Source organism: Hemibagrus wyckioides, linkage group LG28, assembly GCF_019097595.1.
Source record: "Hemibagrus wyckioides isolate EC202008001 linkage group LG28, SWU_Hwy_1.0, whole genome shotgun sequence".
NCBI classification, from domain to species: domain Eukaryota; kingdom Metazoa; phylum Chordata; class Actinopteri; order Siluriformes; family Bagridae; genus Hemibagrus; species Hemibagrus wyckioides.
This window is the reverse complement of record NC_080737.1, coordinates 19,243,909-19,268,644: the sequence shown is the minus strand read 5'-3', so window position 1 is coordinate 19,268,644 and position 24,736 is coordinate 19,243,909. Positions and strand designations below refer to the sequence as shown.

The 24,736-nt window shown below is 39.5% G+C and overlaps 1 long non-coding RNA gene across 2 annotated transcripts; it reads right to left on the bottom strand.

Moving 5' to 3' along the window:
• Positions 1 to 18,031: 18,031 nt before the first annotated feature.
• LOC131348601 (uncharacterized) lies at positions 18,032 to 24,383 on the bottom strand. Of its 2 annotated transcripts, none has more exons than XR_009203957.1 (3): positions 24,042 to 24,383; positions 23,705 to 23,878; positions 18,032 to 18,241 (listed from the first exon to the last, which is right to left on the bottom strand). It is a non-coding gene; the product is annotated as an uncharacterized LOC131348601 (long non-coding RNA). The 2 variants fall into 2 exon arrangements; XR_009203956.1 differs by having other exon boundaries at positions 23,725 to 23,878.
• Between the last annotated feature and the right edge of the window lie 353 nt (positions 24,384 to 24,736).

Here is a 24,736-nt window from a genome sequence, read left to right as displayed (position 1 = left end):
TGTAAAGGCTGATTGGGGTCTTTGCAGCAGGAAGATCAAATCCCAACCCTGGGGTCAAGCGTGCTGACCACTCAGCCTCTATATATCACAACACCATAGCTGATTATTTCCCTATAAGATCAGATCCTGAAAAATATATCAAAACTCTTCAATTACTAATTTTATTTAAAAAGGTTCTTTTCACCAGGATTCTAAATTAAAAACGCAATGAAAGGAGATTAAATGAAAATGAAGTGATATTAAGGATCTTCTCCTGCGTGTCTCCTGGTTTTTTGTCCTTGGAGGTTCGAGCTACTCGTGTAGTTTTGTTCCAGACAGCGAGGTACAAAGTGTGTTTTGCTGCTGCTGAATTATCCAGAGCTCGAGCAGATGGGAGTCCCGGAGAAACGTGAAGACGACACCTGAGCCATGTGACGCTGACCTGAGCACCGCCTGAACTTTCCCCTCTCAAACTCCGCCCACTTTCCTAATGTTTGTCATTGTGTCTCACCACAAGCCTCTGGATTAAAGGTGTTTACGGGCAAACGCTGATTAAGGGTCACTTTCATGGTCAGGAGAAAATACACAACACACTAAACACCAACACACTAAACACTAACACACTAAACACACTAAACACCAACACACTAAACACCAACACACCAACACACTAAACACCAACACACTAAACACCAACACACTAAACACCAACACACTAAACACTAACACACTAAACACCAACACACTAAACACACTAAACACCAACACACTAAACACTAACACACTAAACACCAACACACTAAACACCAACACACTAAACACCAACACACCAACACGCTAAACACCAACACACCAACACACTAAACACCAACACATTAAACACCAACACATTAAACACCAACACACTAAACACTAACACACTAAACACCAACACACTAAACACCAACACACTAAACACCAACACACTAAACACCAACACACTAAACACACTAAACACCAACACACTAAACACCAACACACTAAACACCAACACACTAAACACCAACACACCAACACGCTAAACACCAACACACCAACACACTAAACACCAACACATTAAACACCAACACACCAACACATTAAACACCAACACACCAACACACTAAACACCAACACACTAAACACCAAACACCAACACACTAAACACCAACACACCAACACACTAAACACCAACACACTAAACACCAACACACTAAACACCAACACACCAACACACTAAACACCAACACACTAAACACTAACACACTAAACACCAACACACCAACACACTAAACACCAACACACTAAACACTAACACACTAAACACCAACACACTAAACACCAACACACCAACACACTAAACACTAACACACTAAACACACCAACACACTAAACACCAACACACTAAACACTAACACACTAAACACCAACACACCAAACACTAACACACTAAACACCAACACACCAACACACTAAACACCAACACACTAAACACACTAAACACCAACACACTAAACACCAACACACTAAACACCAACACACCAACACACTAAACACTAACACACTAAACACACTAAACACCAACACACCAACACACTAAACACCAACACACTAAACACTAACACACTAAACACCAACACACTAAACACCAACACACTAAACACCAACACACCAACACGCTAAACACCAACACACCAACACACTAAACACCAACACATTAAACACCAACACACCAACACATTAAACACCAACACACTAAACACCAACACACTAAACACCAAACACCAACACACTAAACACCAACACACCAACACACTAAACACTAACACACTAAACACACTAAACACCAACACACTAAACACCAACACACCAACACACTAAACACCAACACACTAAACACCAACACACTAAACACTAACACACTAAACACCAACACACTAAACACCAACACACTAAACACTAACACACTAAACACACTAAACACCAACACACTAAACACCAACACACCAACACACTAAACACTAACACACTAAACACACTAAACACCAACACACTAAACACCAACACACTAAACACCAACACACTAAACACTAACACACTAAACACACTAAACACCAACACACTAAACACCAACACACCAAACACTAACACACTAAACACCAACACACCAACACACTAAACACCAACACACTAAACACTAACACACTAAACACACTAAACACCAACACACTAAACACCAACACACTAAACACCAACACACCAAACACTAACACACTAAACACCAACACACCAACACACTAAACACCAACACACTAAACACTAACACACTAAACACCAACACACTAAACACCAACACACTAAACACTAACACACTAAACACCAACACACCAACACACTAAACACCAACACACTAAACACTAACACACTAAACACCAACACACTAAACACTAAATGTTCCAGTATTCATACTTGTACATTTTATATTCCAGAATTTTTTAATTGAACGTCTTACCTAAAGCTTCAGGTTAACATTAGTATTATGATGTGTGCTGGTGTGTTTGGTGTTTAATGGGGAATGGTGTTTTATTTGTTGTTTTGATGGAGCACTGAGCTCTTGACATTCCTGCTGTTTGCTGGAGAATTAGGGTGTATTTGGGATTTGCTGTAGAATGGTTGTGTTTAACGGAGAGTGCTCGAGTGTCTGTGAGGATGTGAATTCTATTTGATGGCGAATGTTGCTGTGGTGTTTCTGTAGATATTATTTAATGATAAATTCTGGTGTTTGATGGTGACTCCTGGTGTGTGATGGAGAATAATGGTGTTAGTTGGAGGATTATGAAGGATGTTGGTTGCTTGTTGAGGAATGTTGGAGTTTGTTGGTGTTTGATACAGAACACTGGAGCTTTTGAAGGTGAATGTTAGTGTTTGTTGAGTTTATAGCACATTGTGATGCCATCCAGCACCTTACAGTTTGATCCTCTCAGCCTGTAGAAGTTGAAGAACAGGATGAATGGATGAGCTGTCAGTGGAAAAATGTGTCTCTGTGCCGGAAACCCACCGTGTTGTGTGACTGACACTGACATTGGCTTCATGAGAACCGCTGGCTCTGTGTGTGTGTGTGTGTGGGATGCTTGGCATCTCATTCCACTTCTCCCTGTTGCTTTCTCTCATTTTTTCCTCGCTCTTTTCCTCCCCCTCTGCTGTGCCGAGCTAAGCACAGTAGCTCCCACTCATCATCCTGACAGCTCAATCAGTGTCATGCTTTGAGCTGTTCCCGGTAGGGCTGCGTTTTGTGTGTGTGTGTGTGTGTGTGTGTCTTTCTTCATAGAACCGCTCCACACAGCCACGTCTAACACCTCCCACTCGCTTCTTTGTGTGGCATCTCAAACAGAGCAACCTTGGCTTTCATCCTCTCTCTCTCTCTCTCTCTCTCTCTCTCTCTCTCTCTCCCTCTCTCACACACACACACACACACACACAAACAGAGCTATAGCTCTGTTTGCACTGAAATATTTAGCAAATTACAAACCATATTTCTAAAATATACAGAACTTGTACACCTCAGCTATTTTTTCCCCATCACTTCTATATGGAATGCAATGCTGGTGAGCTTTGACCCTGTGTGTGTGTGTGTGTATGTGTGTGGTGCAGTCACCCTCTCTGTAGGGTGATGAATATGATGAACGCACGACCCCGCTATTGATCGCGATGGCTGATGGATGACGCGACCACAGTGAGCGATGGGGTGCCAATAAGGGCGTCGTGAGTGGGCGGAGCTTGTGATGCCAATCAAACACTGAGGGCTGCTTTGGAAAGTGGCTGCAGAAAAGACGGACTCGTCTCGGTGGTGTGTGTGGGAGGAAATAGCGAGGAGTGAGAAGCAACAAGGACAGAGAGAGAGAGCGAGAGAGAGAGAGAGAGAGAGTGAGAGAGAGAGAGAGAGAGAGAGATATGGAGGATGTGGGGGGAGAAAGAAAGATGATGGATGGCAGGCCAGAAGGGGAAGACTGCTATGCAGCACCAAATTGATATCCAGGCAAATGTTTTTGTCTGCTGTGAAAAATGGCACAGCTCTCAGCGCCTCTCATCTCTCCTCCACCTACTCCTTCTTTTCTTCTTCTTCTTCTTCTTGTATCTTCTCTTGTATCCCTTCCTCCCATCCCTCAAATCCACCTGCATCCAAGGCTCTGAATCACACAGCAGCAATCCCATTCCTCTCTCTCTCTCTCTCTCTCTTAGCCATTTTTCACCCAGCGTCCATGAACACAGCTCAGGATTATTATTACTTTTCTCTTGTCACACTCCTCATGTGGAGACTCGGAGAGAGAGAAACGTCCCTCCATCAATTGCTGCCCGAGCCTCATGTTACCGAAGGGCCAAAGGCGATCCCGAAGGCCTAGGCGCGTGATTATTTTAGCCGAACAAACGGAATTAAAGTTTTGCGAAAGGGCTCGAACCTCTCTCGGGCAATCTGCTCCTTTAATCCTGCTGCTGATTTTGGTTCTTACATCAAAATGATTTTTTTTTTCCTCCTAAAAATGCAATCTGGTAAATGTCAAGAGTGAGAATCAGGGTGAAAGATGCAGGAGCGATATGAAAAACATCCTAACCATAAGTGTAGAAACATAATGCAGTTATTATTTATGTTGTTGGGGAAAAAAAGGCATTAAGTTCGAAATTATCGGTGCATCATGAGGAACAGCAAGAAAGAAGAGAATTGATCAGAATAATTCACATTTTTCACTCACATAATTATTGTAGAAAGTAATGTAATATATATTTATGCTGTATATATATGTAGCCAAAAGTTTTGGGACGTCTGCCTTTCCATGCACATGAATGTAAACTGGGGTTGTCCTGCCCTTTACAGCTATAACAGCTTCAACTCTTCTGGGAAGGCTTTCCACAAGGTTTAGGAGTGTGTTTATGGGAATTTTTGACCATTCCTCTAGAAGAGCATTTGTGAGGTCAGGTACTGATGTTGGACGAGAAGGTCTGGCTCACAGTCTCCTCTCTAATTCATCCCAAAGGTGTTCTATGGGGTTGAGGTCAGGACTCTGTGCAGGTCAGTCAAGTTCCTCCACACCAAACTCACTCATCCATGTCTTTATGGACCTTGCTTTGGTCACTGGTGTGCAGTCATGTTGGAACAGGAAGGGGTCATCCCCAAACTGTTCCCACAAAGAGCATGAAATTGTCCAAAATGTCTTGGTATGAAGCTGAAGTATTAAGCGTTCCTTTCACTGGAACTAAGGGGCCGAGTCCAACCCCTGAAAAACAACACCTGAACTCAATGATTTGGAGGGGTGTCCCAAAACTTTTGGCAATATAGTGTATCTATAAGATTTTCAGGAAGTCTCTGAGTGAGAAAAGCGTGAACGGCTCTTTAACCCGAGCTCTTGTTAGCGCTTGTAATTTTTACAGTTGTAAACGTCCTGAGGACAGACAAGACGCCCGCTTTAAATCTGAGGAGGCGCCGTAATTACGACACGGCTACATCTTTCAGCAAACAGTAATTGAACAAACTGTGTGATCAGGGAGAAATCAGCCTCGCCGCTAACTTTTATCATCAGGCTCAGATTTACAGTTAGAGGTCAAACTCCTTGTTATTTTCCACGCGGCAGGATTTATGGAGTTTGGGCAGTCTGTTTGGAAGGGCATGACTGGGATAATTACGCCGGTGATTTGCTACGGTGGCCCGCATGGGGCCAATTAGACTTATAAATCTGTACGGTGTAATTAATATAGAGGAAACAGATCCAAGTGGGAAAGGGAGTTCCAACAAGTTCGTTCAGTCGGGAGAAAAGCGGAATTAAACAGCTTCGTGTGAGTGGATCATCGGGGACGTGTCACGTGTGCGGTGAAGAAAAAAGTTTAGTTCTGTGTGGTAAAGAGCTTTAAATAGAACGTCTTTCAGAAGTAAATAAACTTTCAACTGTCTGAAGACTCGTATGTTTTTCAGGGAAATCGGCTGGATAAGTGACTGTATAAACAAATCTGTTCAGAGAACGTGGAAATATTTATATCTCAGACTCATATGGAGACGTTTTTAATCTGATTTTTTTCACATTCAATATGCTAGCTTTTTTGTTCTACGTGCAAACCTGCCTTAAGTTTTTCTAAGCTAATTTGTCTTGAAATATTTTATTCAGCACAAGGATACAGTAAACAGTTCATATGAATAAGCTCCGCCCACATTCACAGTTGATTACTCTGTCAAACTTATAAAAAAAAACAGAAGTGCTGAGGAGTTGTCATGGTAACAGCTAGCACAAGCTCAACTAGTGCAAGCTAACCTTGACTAGCACAATCTAAACTCAACTAGCACAAGCTAACCTCAACTAGTACAAGTTAACCACAGATAGCAACAAGCTAACCCTGACTAGCACAAACTAACCTTGACTAGTATAAGCTAACCTCAACTAGCGCAAGCTAACCTTGACTAGTACAAGTTAACCTCAACTAGTACAAGTTGACCTTGACTAGTAAAAGTTAACCTCGACTAGTGCAAGCTGACCTCAATTAGCACAATCTAACCTCATCTAGCGCAAGCTAGCCTTGATTAGTGCAAGCCAACCTCGACTAACACAAGCTAACCTCGTCTAGTATAAGCTAACCTCGACTAGCACAAGCTAACCTCGATTAGCACAAGCTAACCTCGAGTTCATTCAAATAATAAGGTCCAACACTGTGCTCTAGTCCAACAGTAGAAACAGAAACACATCTGTAATCTAAAATGTTGTTAATTCAGTGAACCTTATTATTAATATTAAAGTTAATAAACCCTATAGAGTGAAACTTCTACTCTTCACTCTTCTACATTTTTGCTAAACGCTAAACGTCCGGCTCTCTAAAAGCAGTCAGCAACCAGAAATGTTGTTTTTTTTTGCTAACACCGTGTGAGTCTCAAATGGACTAAGTGCACTAGCCCTGAACTGAGGGCACTCTGGTATTATCCGAGTGGTCAGGCTAATGGCCGGTGTATCTGAGCGATGTTTTCAGTGATGGTTTTGTTGCACGTTCCTCCTCTTATCGATCCTCTCGTCCTACTGCCAAGGTGAGCTCGATGCTAAAACGTCGGCCGATTGATTTGCGTTTAATTAACAATTTGGAGCGGGCGCACTGAAAACTCTCTTATTTTCCTCCTGCTCTGAGACCCCGTGCACTGTTGCCTTCTGGGTAATTTATGGTTTAATCAATAAGTCCTGGCCTAGCATGCACAGTGTGAATTAAAGAGGCAGGAGGAACATCAGGAGTCACAGAGGAAGGGATTAGCATTAAGATTGTGGACTTTACCCTAATCGGGAGAGATTAACTGGAAAAATATTTTAGGATTCCATCCAGGATTTGTAAAATCACCAGTGCTAAATGCTAACAATAACAATGCTAATAATAATTGGATACATTTTAAGCCTAGTTAGCTGATTTAGCTTGTTTATTTGTTGAATTAGTTTTTATATAACCTGAAACTATTTTATACAACAATAATTCTACCTCAGAAAACATCAAAAATCATGTCTTTGTAGCTTAAAGGCAAAATCCGACTGTTTTTTGGATTGTGAACCCAGCTAGCACGCTTCACTTCGGTTCACTTCAGTTGAAAAAGTTTGTGAATTAAACCCTGCTATAAGCTTTAAAAAGAAAGTACCTCAGATATTAATCTATCACACAAACCATGTTTGTTGTACAGAGCTACAAGCTGTGAGGCTAACCAAGCTAACGGCTTCAAAGCCCAAATCTTTATGTGCTCGGGTCAGACGGCAGCATCACCTCATGCAGTGTTACGGAAAAGATTTGTCCGAAAATATGAGTGAGAGTTTGTGTTCTCACATTTTTAGTTTAAAGTGGAATTTTATTATTATTACTGACATCACTTTGGGCTTCCATTTTAAAAAAGAGAAGAAAAAGTGCTGATTCATGCTGTTCAAAATGGCCGGCGGAATTCAACTGGTTAACTCTGCATGTGCACACTGTTTACTCAGGAAAACCTCACTCAGATTTTTACTTTTTTAGCAGTATCTTTTTTATTTGTTCATAAGATAATATAGTTATATAAATATCTCATGTTTTTGGTCTTTATAAAGTTTGTGGTCTTGTGTTATTATATTATATTTTTGTGTTCAGTGAGTTAACAGATATTGTGGAGGATTTTGTGATGGTTTTTTGGGATTGTTGAAGCCAGTAACGCTCGATTTTGCTGCACCTTTTTTAGTGAGATGCAAATTGTGGAGTTTTTCCCCCTTTTTTTTTTTTTAAAACTACAAGCTCAGAATATCCGAGTGACCACCCCTTGATTTCATGTTCATTTCTGAGATCCAGAAATTGCGTCATCCTGGAGTGACCAGCAGATTATTCACTGAAAATATTAACCATCCTCTTCTCACCATTAGGGGGTGTTTTATGAATTCATCATATTTTTAAACAAGTTGCAATATATTGCACGTAGAAAACAGTACACTGAAGTGCAGATTTATGAATTAATACAGAAAATATAAATCTCACATATCAATTTCCATATAACACCAACTACATTATTATTAAAACATTCTTCTTCTTCTCCTTCTTCTTCTTCTTCTTCTTCTTCTTCCAGCCTGTAAACCATGCACTGACCCACACAGCAAGATGCTGCCAATTTTACTGCAGATGCTGAAAGTTTGTGTTTTTTCGGTTTGCGCTCTAATAAAGTGTGTAAGAGAAAATAATGACATCGTTCCTGAGAACTCGCTGAAGGTCACAATCAAAGCGTGAGTCATAACGAAGCACCAACCTCTGGACCTGCAGCTCGAGACCCATTTACACACCCGTCGGGCCTTCAAATGGAGCCCAACATCACTGGAGCTATAGCTAGCACCATGCTACAACACACACACACACACACACCTTTTATTGCTCAACCATAAAAGTGTTTTATAACATATCTTGTAATGCGGCGCATTAAGGTTGCTTGTTGTTGTTTTGTTCAAGGTCACGTCGTCTCTCTCTCTCTCTCTCTCTCTCTCTCTCTCTCTTTCTCTCTCTCTCTCTTTATGGTTGTTCACTGGTGATATCCTGGAGATCACATGTAGCACCAAGAACACAACCTACAGAACACAAGCACCGTTCTCCAGCTGTTAGAACCGTAACAAAGCTCTCATCAGTCTAAATCATACTGAAACCTGAAGAACATTCACACTGTTCTTCCCCGCGTGTTCTTTGGATCCTTCACGGGTTCTTTGGATGGACATGAAACCCTGTCTGAGAACCAATTAACCATTCAGCCATTAATTATTTAATTGTTTAACTGTCAGCTCCATTAGAGACAGCACTCTCAGGAAAAAAAAGCTTTACAGGTTCCTCAAGGGTTCTCTGGTCAGTTGATAGATCCTGGGTTCCAAAAGGGCTATCCATGTGTACAAACAATTCCCAACAATTGAGCAGCCATGAAGTATCTAGCTGTAAGGGTTCTGCTGTAACCCTGTCAGACAGACTCAGTTTACCTTTAAAGGGTTCTCCAGAGGAATAGAGCGTGTGAGATGTTCCTCAAACTCCTTGAAGAAGACGAACTCTTCATCATAAATTTCTCTAGTTGTTTAATTGCATGGTTTCTTTTGGAACCTGAGAGCAAATCACCAAAGTATTTCTAAACATTTAAAAGAAGTGTGACATTGCAAATATTTCTACAACATTTCTAAAATATTTTTAGTTGTTTTATTTTTTAAACGATTTAAAATGCATTGATGCTACTATCTGGCTACTTATCAATATTGCTAGCTAAAATATTGCTTTAGCTAATCTGTAGCTTGTTAGCAACAATTTTGTTCACAGCTGGTGCTAGCTAAGATTGGAATGCAGCCGATTAATATTTTTAATAATTTAACTGGAAAGCTGTGATTAATATTCTAGTACCGATGTAAAAATATTACCACAGAATGTTTTTAGAACTCAAAAAACTGTAGCCACGATAGCAGTTAAGCTGCATGTTGCTAGTTAAACAAGCTAGCTAAAGGGCTGCTAATGATGCTAATGCATTTTTGTCCTGAAGTGTTCATTTTGTTTTGAACATTTCACTGTTTCAGCTAGACTAACTTGTGATAAACGTGGGAAAAGGAAACTCAGAAAGTGTCGATGTTATTAAACCCAGCCTCAAATTTCATAGCCATGGATCACAGCAGCTTGTGCATGCTAATAAACCGGCTTTTCCCTCTGACGGCCGAGGCAATCAGAGCAGGAAGAAGTGGAAAGTTCAGGAGGATTTACGGCGAACATCACGACCGGCGATGACGAGACCGGCAGACACACCGCTTTTTTAAATTTTTTTTATTCCCTACCTCCCTGTTAGACGCTGTCCTCATTTCTTTAACACGTCTGAAAATGTAAATCCGTATGCATACGTGCATCAAGGACAACGTCCACCCTTTATATGAATTTTGATGTAAAACGTCTGCCGTAACTCTGAGCCTCAGCGGTGAGAGTATATATGACTCCTGTGATTTCATTAGGTAAAAAGGTTGTGCGTTTAGTGGTGGGATGAGACGCAGTGTGTGTGTGTGTGTGTGAGACAGAGGATGCCCCCTGCTTATGTCTCTGTCACACACACACACTTAACATGTAGCACATTAAATAAACAGGAGAGCCTCTCATGCTAATCCGCACAGCAGCTCAGCTTTAAGACGCGTCACTTATGCACAAAGACACCGAGCAATCTCAATAATTATAATATTTTAAAGAAAAGGTGAAGTGGAGGGGATTTCTCACACACACACACACGCACATACACACACACACATACACAATGTATGAATATGCAATATATGATAGTATATAATATTTAAGCTTGCAGTTTGCACCAAAAATATTCATGCACCACCATAAATTTACACAGCATTTCAAAAGTATTGGCACCCTTCATTTAAAGACATGTATAAATCTATATAAAATGAATAACATACCTGGACAGTGAGTGATATTCTAGACATATTTAACATATAAACAGGGTCATAGTTTTGTCTTAACTCTATATCAATGCACACAGAATGTTTTTGTAAGCAGTTTCAAAACTGTTGGCACCCCCTACACTCAGAGAGAACGGCAGTCACGTCTGAGAAGCTTCAGGATCTCAGGCTCAAGTCCTGATCCGAGCTTCGTTTATGGTTTTAGGTTCGAGCTTAAAAGCCTTTAAAGCCTTGAAGATCTGTTCAAATCCAGACACTGAGCCGGTTGTTGGGGGAAAAAAAAAAATCCACAAATATGAATTATCCTGCACAATATTTATTTGGTGCAAGTTTTCATATATATATATATATATATATATATATATATATATATATATATATATATATATATATGTATATATATATATATTTTTTTTTTATGCATTAGAAAATTACACTTGACCTGAATGTAAATAAAAGTTTTTCATCATTTTAAAAATTAAAATAATTTCTGAAAAATTTAAATAATTTAAGTTATTTTTAAAAAGTAAAATGAAAAGGCTTGCAGAAACAAACAAACAGAAAATAAATAAATGAGAAAAAATAAATGTAAAAATCTAAATAATTCATATCTAACCATCATTTCTATTTGATTATTTCAAATAAAAACACAATTGAATGTTGATTAATAACTTAATAATAAAGTTAATTAAATAATAAATTAACATTTTAAGCTGTAAGCAATCTGAAAAAAAAAAAAAAAAAAATATATATATATATATATATATATATATATATATATATATATATATATATTCATTATTTATTTATTTATTAATTATAATTTATAATTATAATAAAAAAATAAAAAGTATAAATGCAAAATGTTAAAAAAATCAGTCTGAGTTTTATACCTGGTGTCTAAAGGCCTCAAAATGTGAAGGTATTAAAAAATACACTTTTAATTAATGTCTTATGTTATAAAATGTCACTTGGAAACAAATAATAATAATAAATAATAAACTTTTTTTACATAAATAAGCAAAAACATGTAAAAATGAAGAGCAAAAAGTACTGAATATTTGACTTTTAATGGAATATGAACCTGATGGCTAACAGCCTTTAACCTGAAGAGCTTTATCTCTGATGGAAGGTTAAAGACAGGTAAAGAGGCACACCTGACATGAAGAATAATTAACGTTTTATTATTTTCTCTCCTCATTTCCTCTGATCCAGACCACTCTCTAGATCTTCTCCTCGGCTATAAGAGTTAAACCCTTTCCTCTCTCCCCAGGGGTTTGTGTATTTTCCTCTCTCCATGTCTCTGATAAAACAGGTTTTTTTTTGCCTCTATTAAGAAATGAGTCTGCTTTGTGCTTGGAGCCTGCGGATGATCAGAAAGCTGATTTTCTCCACCAGAGCTTTTTCTCAACGCAGCCTTTTGAACTTGGATGCGTCCCTCGAGACCAGGCTTTGAACTGAGACATCAAAACGCTCTCAGTGAAGATGAGCAAATAATATTAATAATAATAATAATGATAATATTAAATAAATAATAAATCAGCAGCAGAGAGCAGATGTGGATGTAGACGTGGAGATGTTTGTAGAAATAAACGTGTTGGAAGATTTATTCTGAACAATAAGGGCAGGCTTTGGTGTTGGCTTTGAGAAATAAAGCGTATTATATGGAGATTAACAGGTGGAGCTTAAGCCTCTTTAAGTCTGAAGAAAAATCAGTGCAGATTATAAAGCCCACCACGTTCAACGAGCTTTAACCTGATCATCAGGAACAGAATACCTCAGCAATTATTATTTAACCGTATTAATCAATTCTTAGTCTACATCATGTCCTGTTTTATAATCTGAATCGTTTCTTCGGCCTAGAAACAGAGGAAGGAGGGGGAAAAAAGATTCGGTTTCAAGATATAGTTGCTGTTAACAACTGATGCTGATGCTGTTACCATGGAAACGATAATGTATCCGAATGGGTGTATTCGTATGAACCTGCACTTCTGTCAAAGTTGCTGGACATCTGACCAAACAGCAGCAGCACTGTGGTGTAATACAATATGAAGCCCTACACACACACACACACACACTCCATTCTATTAATAAGCAGGCTGCTGTAATCCGTAATGTGGAAATCATGCTGGCTCATATCGATCGACCGGGAGCTCAGTGTGTGTGTGTGTGTGATGGGGAGGGTATGGTGAGGGCCACACGGCCCAGACACTTCAGTCTATTGGATTGAGATTCCCTCGCTATTTAAGGGTCAGAGATCGGGACGCTGAAGCTACACACGCTGCTGTGATCAATATCACTGCCGCACTCCTAGCCTCTGTGTTTATTCACCATAAATCCAACACACACACACACACTTCTCATCAAGTAAAGGAGCTGAGGATCACCTGAGAGAGTGGAAGATCTTCAGCTAAAGACATGGTCGAGAAAACCATCACATTTCACACTGATTACTAGCGAACTTCTGATCTTAGTGGCTAACACACACCAATAACACCTAGCATACAGCAGATTCTATTATCTAGCTACGCTGGAGAAAGTGTATGAAGATCCACCAGCTGCTCAGATAATTCCATTTTCATTTCACTCCAAACACCTTCATCTGACCCCGAGATTGTTGAACTGAAGAAACAAGGTTTCCGGACCTTCCATAACATTTAATGTAACTGTAAACGGATAAAAAAACACCATGTGATGTTCTTTTATATAGTAAAAATTGTATCGCTGAAAATTTTTTTTACTGTATAAAAGAAACTGGATGAAGGCATCAGTGCTGAAGATCTACACATCCTGCTGCAATAAAATTATGAATATTCAGTAAATAGTATGTAAAATTATCATGTGACTATTGTGTATATTGTATATAATGTCAGACTGGTGATCTCCTCATCATGGCACCTATTCGTGGGTGGGAAGTTGATGTGTTAGAAGCAGGAAAAATGGACAAGTGTAAGGATTTGAGCGAGTTTGACCAAAAGGGCCAAATTGTGAAGGCTAGACCACTGGATCAGAGCATCTCCAAAACTGCAGCTCTTGTGGGGTGTTCCCGGTCTGCAGTGGTCAGCATCTATCTAAAGTGCTCCAAGGAAGGAACAGTGGTGAACCAGAGACAGGGTCCCTGATGGCTGTGGCCTCGTTCAGCAGGATAATGATTCAGGAATGGTTTGATGACCACAACAACCAGTTTGAGGTGTTGACTTGGCCTCTAAATTCCCCAGATCTCAGTCCAATCCAGCATCTGTGGGATGTGCTGGACAAACAAGTCCGATCCATGGATCCCCCACCTCGCAACTTACAGGACTTGAAGGATCTTCTGCTAACATCTTGGTGCCAGATCCCACAACACACCTTCAGGGATCTAGTGGAGTCCATCATACCTTGAAGGGTCAGGGCTGTTTTGGCAGCAAAAGGGGGACCAACGCAATATTGGGCAGGTGGTCATAATGTTATGGTTGATGGATGTATTATATTATATTATATTTTTTAAAAACGCTTTTCTGAGAGCTGTATGCACTTCCTGTTCCTCCATCCTTCACATAACCTTCACACCTCATTTCCATATGAGATGCAAACAACCTTCGCTATCACCATCACCCCCCCAACACACACACACACACATTCCTCCGTGCCCTGATATAGGGGGATGAGGTTTCGATGAACACCAAGGTCATGGACGAGCAAACTATTCAATCCACTCCGTTATTATGGATATAAATAATTCGGATCAGGACTGAACCTTGAACCTCGAACTGTTACCTCTGCTGAAATTTATCTTTTTTCTTTACCTCCCTTCACCAGAATCCAGGCCTCTTTGTGTGTGTGTGTGTGTGTGTGTGTAGATCCATTAGGACAATGAGATGGACAAGACCACTCTGCATATGCAATATACCATTTTCCTGTAGTGGGAAAAGAACACACACACACACACACACACAGCTCCTCCATCAACCCCACCCTCTTACACACCCACGTGTGTATTAACATATTACTATTTTACAGCTCCATATAAATATACATATATATATATGTGTGTGTGTTCTTTTCCCACTACAGGAAAATGGTATATTGCATATGCAGAGTGGTCTCGTCCATCTCATTGTGTTGTCATTTTTTCCTAAAAATCTACACGTCTTTTACATGTGCGGTGTTTATCATGTCTTTATTTATTTTTTTATTTGTTTGTTTTTTCCTTGTTTTAAAATTCCTTAATTTATTTGTCTTTTTCTCTTCTAACACCCCAGATGAAGCAGTGACATTAGAGATTCAATATGAAGCCCTGAGAAATTAAATCTATCTATCTATCTATCTATCTATCTATCTATCTATCTATCTATCTATCTATCTATCTATCTATCTATCTATCTATCTATCTATCTATCTATCTATTTAAAACTCTCTGATCCTCTGGGAATGATAAGTGTATAAAATGGCAGGCTGTGTGATGAGATTATTTCTGTTATTAATCTTTAATAAACTCACCTCGACCCCGGGATTAGTGACATCACCGCCATCTTTCACCAAGAATCACAAAGATTATCTAAGAAAATTTCCTCTAATCTATTAACTTGATTAATTACATGATACCATAGTAGCATACAGTAAACATAGAATTGTTTTTGTTGATATAATAATACTTTAATATTTAATGTTTAAAATTTTCCATAATAATGATTATTATTATTATTATTATTATTATTATTATTATTATTTTTATTATTATTATTATTATTATTATTATTATTATATAACTGCTATAGAAAGTGACAGTGAGTGTGTGTTTATTATTTTATTTTTACTGTATAAAGTATAAAATTATTATTATGTCACCAATATGTTTCCATCATAATGGATGTTTTTCTATCTATCTATCTATCTATCTATCTATCTATCTATCTATCTATCTATCTATCTATCTATCTATCTATCTATTTAAAACTCTCTGATCCTCTTGGAATGATATAAAATGGCAGGCTGTGTGATGAGATTATTTCTCTGCTGTTATTAATCTTTAATAAACTCACCTCGACCCCGGGATTACTTTCACCAAGAATCACAAAGAATAAAAATTTTTCCTCTAATTTTTCCCCTGCTAAATCTAAATTCCACAGATAAAGATTCATTAACATTATTAATACATTTCTTCACGATCATTTGCAAAATCGCTTCCTTTAAGTTCAATGACACTTTATTAGGAACACTATAGAGAAACCGGCCATTTCTCCCTTTTCTTTTGTTCTCAGAACGGTCTCGATTCTTCATGACATGGATTCCACAAGATGTCAGAAACATTCCTTTGAGCTTCTGCTCCATGTTGAGATGATCACATGCGTCACGCAGTTCCTGCAGAGTTTTCCTGCAGATTTCAGGAGCATGCTCATGCTATGGAATCTCCTCTTCCACCGCATTCGAAAGGTGAATGACTGGATTCAGATCCGATGACTGGGGAATCTGCTGAAGGACACTCTTGTAGCTTCTCAAGGTTCGACATGATGTTCAGTCTGAGTTGCTTTTCAGCTCAACGTGGGCGCACAGAGTAATGGACAGGTGTTCCTAATAAACTGCTAATATTAATAAATGTTGATAATCAGAGAAATAAATGGTTAGACAGATTTGTGATGGAAGCCTTCTAATTAGCTCCCTATTAACTGATTCATCATTAATTATATTATTTATAGTCTACAGTTAATCCTTTAAATATTTAAAATAGTTTAAATAAATTAAACAGTTAATAATTTCAATTATTTAAAAAGTGAATAATTTAAATTTTCAAACAAAGCCGTTCTCAGATTTTCTTCAATCAAGGGTCAGAAGGTGAATTCTGCCAAAATGGCTGCTGAAAAAAAAGCAGGAGAGGAAGAGGAAGACGGAGTGTTTGGGAATAATGAAGCAGAGGGAATGTGAGTGAGATGAATGGTGAAGTGAGCGTCTGAGCTGGCGTCAGTGCAGAATGTTAACGACGTCCTGCTGTCTGATGAAAACGCCCCGAGACCCAGAGCACAACCTGCCACCTGATTGATTTGTTGTCAGCCGAAAAGCAACACAGTCACAATTAATACAAAGGAAACGCTCACTGAACAAACAACACAACAACGAGAGAGAAAGTGCAACAAGAGCAGCGGACCATCAGCGTACTGGTGATGCCTGAGAGGTCAAAGTGCAAATCTGACCAAATTAATAAACAAAAACACGCCTCGCTTCTTCGTTTATTTCGAGCGTGAAACTGAAGAAATCTCCAGATCATCAGATCGAACGTTGTGTTTGTTTTTTGCAGTTTTTAAGGTGTTGAGGTGAAGAGGGACATGTTTACTCTAACACAGGCATAAAATGTCCTGTTCAGAGTGAAGGGAAAACTTCTTTATTCAAAATGCACATGTTTAACTTTCTAGAAACAAAACTTTCTTCTACCTTTCAGTCCTTTTTTTTTTTTTTTTACATTTTCTACATTTTTTAAAAATTCTTTATTTCGTGTGTGAGAGCTGGAGGCCGTGTCACTGATCCTCAGAAAAATAACAGAAAAAAATGAAGGCTTTACAGCAGGTAGCCAACACTCCTCTATCTGATTTCAGAATTAAATTATAGAAATGCTTATAATAATTATTCAATTAATGTAGCACTGAAATGTAGACTTTTAGACAATTATCTACAACTATTATACAGTTATATTTATATAAATATTTCTGTGTATTAAATAGATATTAACCATAATATTAATAGTTGATATTTTAGTTATTATTAATAATAACATAATTAAATAATTATTACATACTTAATAAATTATTAAATAACAATAATTAAATATTTTTGTTAATTTAGTGTAATCTGTTTTTTTAAATTTTGTAACAAAATAAGCAAATAATGAAAAATAAATAAATAAATGGCCTAAATAAATATTACTGTATAAATGCACAGTAGTTGTGTGTTTATTTTAATCTAGCCAAACAAACAAACAAACAAACAAATCAATAAATAATTCAGCAGAAATTAAAAACTTCTTTGATAAAAATATATTTGGTTTGTTCATTTCATTTTTTTTTATTTTTTCAACACTAAAATAAAAAACAAGAGAGAGAGAGAGAGAGAGAGAGAGAGTGTGTGTGTGTGTGTGTGTGTGTGTGTGCCTCGTGACCCGCGGGTCACCTTCAGCTAGCAGATACAGTATTCAAATGAAAAGCTAAGTAGCGCGCGGCGTGACGTCTCCCCGGCTCGTGCCACAGGAACACCCCCTTTTTCTTCACCGGTCTCGCGCCTTCATTCCTCGGGACGCGGGTGGGCTAATAGCGCTCATAGCGCGCGCACGGTGATTTATGACCAGTCTGAGAAAGAAAGAAAGAAAGAAAGAAAGAAAGAAAGACAGAAAGAAAGAAAGAAAGAAAGAAAGAAAGAAAGAAAGACAGAAAGAAAGAATGAAAGAAAGAAAGAAAGAAAGAAAGAAAGAAAGAAAGAAAGAAAGAAAGAAAGCGAACAGACACGACTAGCATGAATTTCTCTATTTATTTATAAATAAATCTAAATATATTCTCTATATTTTTCTAAATAAATTGAACCAATGATACTCATAAACGAAGTGGCGAAAAAAGGGATAAGCTTTATGACCACACACACACTTGTCTATTATAACAGTTATTACGGCAGTTAATGTTATACTACACCGAAAACTAACCCTAGACTGCAAACAAACAAACAAAAACAAAACCAGCCAAATGTTACAAGCCAAAAGTTCACATAGATACAGATATTCATCCTTTGGGGATATTTGCTCCTCACCAAGCTACATGCCCACACACACACACACACACACACATTACTGTACTATACTGTACTGTCCTCTCTCTCTCTCTCTCTCTCTCTCTCTGTGTGTGTGTGTGTGTGTGTGTGTGTGTGTGGTAGAGGATGAGCAATAGCCTCTGTTCTCTCCACAGGGCGGTAATTGAAAAGTGTGGCGGCTGCTGCAACCATCTGCGCCCTGGATGTGATTTGATTTCCCCCCCGCGGGGAGCTGTTAACACCTCATAGACACGAGGAGCTCCTGAGGGAGCGCTCAGCACCGAGAGGAAGCCTAATGAGATAGCTGGTGATTATTGCACCTTCGGAAAATAAACCGAGTGCCATTAGGAGCCTTAATGACAGGGCGCGCGCTCGCGGAAGAGCAGCGGCAACGTGCGCGAGGACCTGCAGCATGCGTTCTGTACGGTATTAAGACATTCTGTTATATTCTTCACACCTGAGCGATTTATCTCACAGAAATCTGTGCCTGAATAATGATTTACTGCGATCTGTGTGTTATAACCCCCTGAAACCACACGCTGTACGCACGTCACGTGATCATGTGTCTATAAGAGGCCATACAGCAGGAGAAGGTGCATTGCATCAGATCCTGAAACAAACGAAAAGAAAAAGAAAAGTGTCAGAAGTGTGAACCAGATTCCTACACTGCAGCAGTCTGACTTTATAGCCTTATTCAGACGGGATTAAAAGCACGTGCTGTAGATATTCTGTCACATATAGAATAAATAGTTTGTTGCTATTCTATATTTAGTGTCTTGTAATGTTCTACCTCATTGTAATGTGAAGGAATTTATTCAATTAACCAAAATGAAGTCGTGGCTTATTTTCTTCTGTGTGTGTTTAAAGCTAACACAAACGTACAGTTAGCAGTTTAGCGTTGTGTAGACGGCGTGCTTCATTATTATCGGGACAGATCTAATGGAATGGCATTACGAGTCCCACAGGGGCACAGAGACTGACGTTTAACAAATGAGTGAACAGCGTACACTAATACCCCTCCATCCGTCTGTACACACACCGTCATTCTCCTCCACCGTCATCCTCGCTCTGACTCAAAACATCTCCGCCCCCATCACCATCTCCATTTTCATCTCTATCACCACCTCCATCACCATCTTCATCTGTACACACGCCATCATTCTCCTCCACCATCATCCTTGCTTGGACACAAAACATTTCCACCTTCATCTCCATCACCACCTCCATCACCATCTCCATCACCACCTCCATCACCATCTTCATCTGTCTGTACACATGCCGTCATTCTCCTCCACCGTCATTATCGCTCAGACTCAAAACAGTGGCATCTCTGAGTTCTCCATCTCCATCACCATCTCCATCACAATCTACATCTACATCACCATCTCTATCTCCATCACTATTACCATTTCCATCTTTATCACCATCATCATCTACATCTTCATCTCATCACCATCTCCATCTTTATCACCATCACAATCTTTATCTTCTTCTCCATCTCTATCACCATTTCCATTATCATCTCTATCTTCATCACCAACAGCATTTCCATCACCATCATCATTACCATCATCATCTCCATCACCATCTCCATTACATCACCATCTCCATCTTCATCACAATCACCATCTCATTACCATCTCCATCTCCATCACCATCTCCACCTCCATCACCATCTAAATCTCTATCACCATCTTCATCACCATCTCGATCATCATCATCTCCATCACCATCTTCATCTGTCTGTACACATGCCGTCATTTTCCTCCACCGTCATTATCGCTCAGACTCAAAACAGTGGCATCTCTGAGTTCTCCATCTCCATCACCATCTCCATCACAATCTACATCTACATCACCATCTCTATCTCCATCACTATTACCATTTCCATCTTTATCACCATCATCATCTACATCTTCATCTCATCACCATCTCCATCTTTATCACCATCACAATCTTTATCTTCTTCTCCATCTCTATCACCATTTCCATTATCATCTCTATCTTCATCACCAACAGCATTTCCATCACCATCATCATTACCATCATCATCTCCATCACCATCTCCATTACATCACAATCACCATCTCCATCTCCATCACCATCTCCACCTCCATCACCATCTAAATCTCTATCACCATCTTCATCACCATCTCGATCATCATCATCTCCATCACCATCTTCATCACCGTCTCTATCTCCTTCTTTATCTCCTTCTTCATCACCGTCACCATCAATTGTTCTGAGCTCACCAATTTCTCGAGCTCAAGAAGGACACCTGACCCTTATTAGAACTTAGATTTATAATCAATTCAATACAAAGTGACTCGAGAGATTCAGAAGCTTCAAGTTCCATCTTTAGAGGCTTGGATCATTCCAAAATGGCCGCCAGACTGAAGGCATGCATTAACCCCTCTTCCTAACCAGCGTTTAGCTCATTAATCTCCTCACATCTCGCCTGTTATCAGTCGGTTAAAAGAGGTGTAGATGAAGCGGCAGTGTGTGTGTGTGTGTGTGTGTGTGTAGCTGCCGTCAGGAGATGGAGATTTTATTCCTTTGTTGTTGCTCTGTTCGGTGATGTTACACTAAATCACACACTGCGATTGCTCGCCTGTTCGCTGCTCGTAATATAACTGTAACGCCTAAAAGCTACAGTGACGTCTGTCACAACATTTGCATATTTATTTACACTCAAGCCTAATTGAAATTTTATGGCTGAGCTTTCAGAGCTCTCTCTCTCTCTCACACACACACACACACACACACACATATACACACACACACACATTCTCCTTTTTTATTCTTAAACATCTCCTCCCAACCTCTGCAGATGCACACACGCACACACACACACACACACACACACACAGCAGAGGATGTTATTCATTAACAGCGGGTGTTAATTGATTGTTTATTCATCAGAGCCTCTGGGTAATACTTTGCATCCCCCAACACACACACACACACACACATACACACACACTCCTTCAGGGCTCCATTAGGTCAGACTGGTGGCCATGACGTGTGGGACCCTGGGGAAGTGTTAACGCCAGGCCTGATTTACTCACACCATCTGACACCCCCTACCCCCACTCCCACACACACACAAATACACACAGAGGCAACCGGTGGTAATCTGCTTAACGTTGTCCTTCCTAAACAGCCTGTGCGAGGTGAATCATTGCACACACACACACACCACTATCATTACAATGGTAATAATAATATTAATGTCAGTGTGTTAGAAGAATAAATCTAATTCTATTAATTATTGTTTTTAATCTATTAGTCTTTTATTATTATTATTATTATTATTATTATTATTATTATTATTATTATTATTATTATTATTATTATTATTATGCACCAGCTGCCTCTCCTATTGTTAGTCATATGACTTGTTTAAGAATTACTATTCATATTATGACTCCTCCCTGACTCCTGTTACTTCTACTCCTACTGTTCCCCAAAACAGGGAGCAGCCGAAAGAAGAAGAAGAAGAAGAACAACAATGTGGTGGTGGTGGTGGTGGGTGGGGTTGGGTCCAAGCCCGAGCACTGCCAAGCTTCCACCGTTGGGCCCTTGGGCAAGTCCCCCAACCCACCCTGCTCCAGGGGCGCAGCATTATGGCTGACCCTGCACTCTGACCCCAACCCTCAAGGATGGGATATGTAAAGAAAGAATTTCACTGTGCAGTAATGTATATGTGACAAATAAAGACTAGGCTTGATCTTTCTCCTTCTCCTACTATTACAACTGACCGTGTGTTATTACTCCTATAGCCTCTAACATTACTTTCATTCTTATTAATACTGCTACACCACTGCTCCAATTACTCTACTGTTACTGCTCCAACAGCTGGAACTTCACCGATTAGCATTTCTCCACTCCTGTTATTACTGCTAATACCACTACTGTAACTGCTCATAGGTTTACTCCTTCTCCTCTTTCTGCTTCTAGTCCTACTATTACTCCTAACGCTAATTCCTTTCCACTTGTTTTCCTTTCCTACCCATCCCGAGGCATCTTGAGATTGTGCCAGCTCCAGTAGACCTTCAGTGACAAGAACCGAACCCTATGTGGACTCTGAGGACAACAACAACCTCCTAATTAATACTACTTGTAATGTTACACCTACTCCTGCTACTACTTTGAGTACTGCTTTATCTACCCTTCATTCTATTTCTGTGAAATTATCAGCTATAACTATTGCTATTACTGCTCCTAATCTTATTCTACTACTACTTTTACTATTTATTATTATGTACACAATCTACAATATTTACAATATATACTGATCAGGCATAACATTATGACCACCTGCCTAATATTGTGCTGGTCCCCCTTTTGCTGCCAAAACAGCCCTGACCCATCGAGGTATGATGGACTCCACTAGATCCCTGAAGGTGTGCTGTGGTATCTGCCACCAAGATGTTAGCAGCAACCTCCATGAGCCCCACCTCACAGCTTACAGGACTTAAAGGATACTTTTGATAGATACTGACCACTGCAGACCGGGAACACCTCACAAGAACTGCAGTTTTGGAGATGCTCTGATCCAGTGGTCTAGCCATCACAATTTGGCCCTTCATCAAACTCGCTCAAATCCTTACGCTTGTCCATTTTTCCTCTTCTAACATCAACTTTGAGGACAAAATGTTGACTTGCTGCCTAATATATCCCCCCCACTAACAGGTGCCATATTTTATTTATATTTCATTTATATTTCTTTTTCTTGTGTACTCTGAAGCAGCCTCTGTCAAAGGAATGAACAATATTCTATCTTTTCATATCTATTATAATTCATTCTATTATTACATCACTGAATATATCTCACATGAACTTCTGCTACTGCTGTTGGTGTTACTGCTGCTCCATCCAACACGACTATTCCTTCTCCTCCTCCATCTACTATAGTATAATATTTCTAGACGTATTAATGAAGACATTATAATTTAATTTCGGTGAACTTTATTGGTGTTAAAAGTGCTGCTAGTAGACAATAAACACACCATTGTGATCATTCGCTTACGTCAGAATTCACGTACGAAGCCATGGATGCGCGTCCAGGTACATCTGGTACAGCGCACCGGATAATCTTTCTTGTTTTTCCCTCGGCCGGTTCACCGAGAGGTCATTCAGGGGGCGGGATCCTGCTCGGCTTTGCCCGCGTGGCTTATTCACACCTGTCAGGCGGAGAAAGATGAGGAGGAACATCAGGTAAGGAGCTCCTGTGTGTGAACCAGACACTCAGTGACAAATCTGCCATGCCCACAGACACACACACACACACACATTCAGGTACAACAGACCAGGATCAGACCAGACGTCCTTTCGCTCGTCACTCACCTCCAGCTCTCTATGCTGTTGACTTTCCCAGGCTTTGAATGACAATCACGCCCGACCTCTTTCCTTCATGCTACACCGTGTTAAGCCTCCTCCTGTTGTTCCGGGGTTTTGGGAAGGAAGAACGAGGAATCCGAGATCAGCACCTGCACAGGAAGTGTTTTCAGACGAAACAAGCTGAGAGGGTTCAGGAGGAATAATTTAGTTCCAGTCAGGAATTTGAGCAGCATTGGCATGATTACATGTGAAACACAATCTCTGCTTCAGTGAGAATTCAATTATGTCTGTAAACAGTGAGATGAGACAGAACAAAAACCTGAACATAAACCGCATTTCATTTCTAGATAATTCCTCCTCCTGTTCCCCAAAATCTTATTTTCAACTTAAATGTGTTTAATTATTCCACTCCTACTGATAATACCGTTACCATTCTCTTCATCATCATCATCATCATCATCATCACACCACTGCTACTATTATTACCACTCTTATTACTTTTATACTACTATTTTTCCTACAGCTACCATAACCACTGCTATTACTACCCCTATATTACTCCAACTCATTACTACTACCACTATAACTATTACCATGGTTACCACACCAGCGGCCACTACCACACTGCTATTACTAGTCATAATATTACTCCTGCTCCTATTACTATGACCACTGCAACAACAATTAGTTCTACTGTTAGT